General features: G+C 41.2%; 1 pseudogene; it reads left to right on the top strand.

Annotated features, from left to right (window-relative positions):
- The first annotated feature begins 1,019 nt into the window (after nt 1-1,019).
- The window catches only part of LOC102815367, a 91,788-nt pseudogene continuing 89,583 nt past the window's right edge, over nt 1,020-3,224 (top strand).

The raw sequence follows: 3,224 nt of genomic DNA, 5'->3' as shown, positions 1-3,224 counted from the left end.
TAAGGAGAGACTAGTCCCTGGAGAAGGATATCATATTTGGTAAAATGGAGGGTTGGAGAAAAAGAGGAAGACCCCAATGAGATGGATTGGTACAGTGGCAGCAGCAACAGACTCAAACATAGCAAAAATTGTGATGTTGGCAAAGGACCTGGCAGTATTGTGCTCTGTTGTTCATAGGGTCTCTGTGGGCTGGTACTGACTCAGTGTCACCTAACAAGAGTGACAACAAGTGGGGAGGGGGGACTGTGAAGATTGTAAGAGGAATGTGGTGGATCTTAAGAAGGATAGCTACATATTTTAATCTGAAGGGAAAAAAAATGAAGACGAGTGAGTTTCTAAAGTTAGAAGTACAGGATGACCAGGCATATCGGTTTGTCTAGGACTGTTCTGGAAATCCCACATCCCAACAATCCCTTGTTCCTGAAAAAAAAACTGGGACAATTGGTCACTGGGTTTGAGTCTGATTCATTCTCAGCTGACTAATCGTATGATCTCAGGCAATTGATTCAACATTTGTGGGTCTCAATTTCCTCATCTATAAAATGAGGGTATTAGTGCTTATTAGTGTTATTGCTACTGCCATTCAGCCCTCAACTCTTAATGAACCCATGCTGAAATGAACAAAACGCTGTCCAGTCCCATGCCATCCTCATGATCTGTTGACAATTGGACCACCATAACTCATAAATCACTTTCAGAAGTACAGCACTGGTCTTTGTTCCTTTTCATAGTGTGTAAGCTCCACCAAAACCTATGAAGCATCATAGCAGTACACAGGCCTCCACAAACAGATGAGCAGTGGTTGTGCATGGAGTATACAGGCTGGTAACGGAACCTGGGTCATCTGTGTGGAAGGTGACAATTCCAGCACTGAACCATCACTGTTCTCTAATTGTGTTTGTCCCCCACCAATTAAAGGAGACTGTACTACCTGAGGGAGTTTGGATTGCTTCTGAATCATTTTTGTGATCATTGTCTAGAAACATTTATGGTATGAAGTAAGATGAAGTGGCTTAGTCATGGCCTATATCAACAATGAAAACAGGGCTGTTAACTTGGTTGGAACATTTGAATCTAAAAGTGAAACTATTCGGATTAAAATAGCCTGCTTTATGAGTCCAAGCAAGGTAAGAAACTACTCCAATGTGCGAAAGACAATGTTAAGCCAATAAAATGTGAATTGTCTATAATATCTTTCTGGGAACATGAACACTATCTTTACACTTGACAGGTTACATCTAATGAAATTATCCTCATCTTTTGTTCTGCTCTTAAGATAAAGCAAGTTGGATAACTTGCATATTTGTCACAGATAGTTGGAAGCACAGATACAAAATTATAATATACTCTTTTTACTACAAATTTCTGTCTTTCCCTTATTCTTGAAAGTTTCTTGGCTTCGGGGCCATTTTTGGATGGTATGAACCACTTTTAATTTATCAAAGGTACAAAAGTTTGCCATGGATGCTAGAACCCAAGTCCTGTAGTCCAGCCAACCCCATAAAATCTATGTAAAACCATGTATCCCTCAAGCAGCTGTCTGTATTGTTAGCTTTGGTGTCCTGTGGTTAGAGTTCACTCAGAGGCAAGCGCTAGTATTTGTACAGAAATTAAAAGTATGAGGGTAAGCCAAAATGTTGTTGTTGTTAAGTGTCATCGACTGCTGTTTTGATGTGGTATAAATAGAAGAGAGTAGAATTCTTTGGGGGAACAGCTGTTGTTGTTAAGTGCTATTGAGTCAGTTCCGACTCATAATGACCCTGTATAGTGTTTCCAAGAAGCAGCTGATGAGTTTGAAATGCTGACTTTGTGGTTCATAGTCCAGTGCTGATCCTACTGCACCACACCAGAAGTCAAAAAGTATTATTGCAAAATCACAGAATCATTTATTAGACAGAATCTCAAAATCTGAGAATATTGTTTCTTGATATATCTTCCATCTAGGTCTATACACTTTCGAAGGTGGTGTTGGCATCTCTCTAACTCATCCCTGTGTGTATTGATGTAGGATTCTCACTGGACTGCAAGGTTGATTGTTCAAACCACTACCGTTCTTCAGAAACCCTATACAAGGTTGCTATGAGTCAAAACTGACTCAACGGCACATAGCAACAGCAATGACCATTCCCCAAAAGAATTCTGCTATCTTCTATTGATACCATATCAAAACAGCAATTTGTGCATTCTTGGGGGACTCAAATATTCTTTGATTTGGGGGAATAAAAAGAAGCCTGGAGAACAAACAAGATGGCGGATCGGGTGGAAGTGCAGTAAAGGAGCTCCGCCAGCAACAACACAGAATACCCAACCAAGCAGGCTCAGGGGATGGTCCCAGAACTCTGAACCACGTATAAAGGAATATTTAGAAGGTTGGAAGGCTTACAGCTGGGAGAATTTGTGGCAGAAGCAAGAAATCCAGTGCTTTCTAATTTGAGATGCTCAGCTGCTCCAGGGGCTGCCATCTTGGGTGAGACCACGTGGGGGAAGGATCAGAACATCCACAGATGCCTGGAAGAGCTGCTGACATAAAGGTGTGGACATTCTTCTCTTTTGGTAGCTGCCCATTGGTCCCTTGCTGTCCGTGCACCTCCATTCAAGTAACTACAGGGATGCCTGAGCTAGTGGGCACCCCAGCCCCACCTTTGGATGGTTCTACTATGCATGCACACAGATCTCCTTGAAATTTAAAGAGACAGTTTCCACTTAAAACCAACAGCCACAGCTGGCCCTGAACTGTTTATAACTAGAAAAAAGACCTGAATGGGGATTGTGGAGCAGGACAGGTAGACTAAAAAGGAAATAGGCCAAAAATTAAATCCTAAGTTATGTCAAAATGACCAACAGTGGCATCTTGAAATTTCTCAAGAAGAAGAGTAAAAAGGGAAGCACATCTCCTGATCACATCTACCTAGAGGCAATCAGAAAGCATAAAAAATACCAAAATACACACCCATCTAAGTATTAAGGCCACAGATAACCCCTGAATGTGCCCCAAAACCAGAAGCAGATGACCATATCTGCACATGTCCAGAAATGAGATCAAGTGACTGAGGCAAATGAGCTGGAAGTAGACCTACACTCCTTACTGGAAGATGGGCAGGCTTTGGAAATGCCTGAGAAGGAATTCAGAAAAAAATGATTATAAAATGTATCAAAACACTATACAATGGAGTTGAGAAAAATAAGGAAGCTCTATAGGAACAATCAAATAAGATAGATACAGC

The sequence above is a fragment of the Chrysochloris asiatica genome, unplaced genomic scaffold, assembly GCF_000296735.1.
Source record: "Chrysochloris asiatica unplaced genomic scaffold, ChrAsi1.0 scaffold00001, whole genome shotgun sequence".
Lineage (NCBI taxonomy): Eukaryota > Metazoa > Chordata > Mammalia > Afrosoricida > Chrysochloridae > Chrysochloris > Chrysochloris asiatica.
Note: the sequence above shows the minus strand (reverse complement) of the source record. Positions and strands in the feature narration are given on the sequence as shown.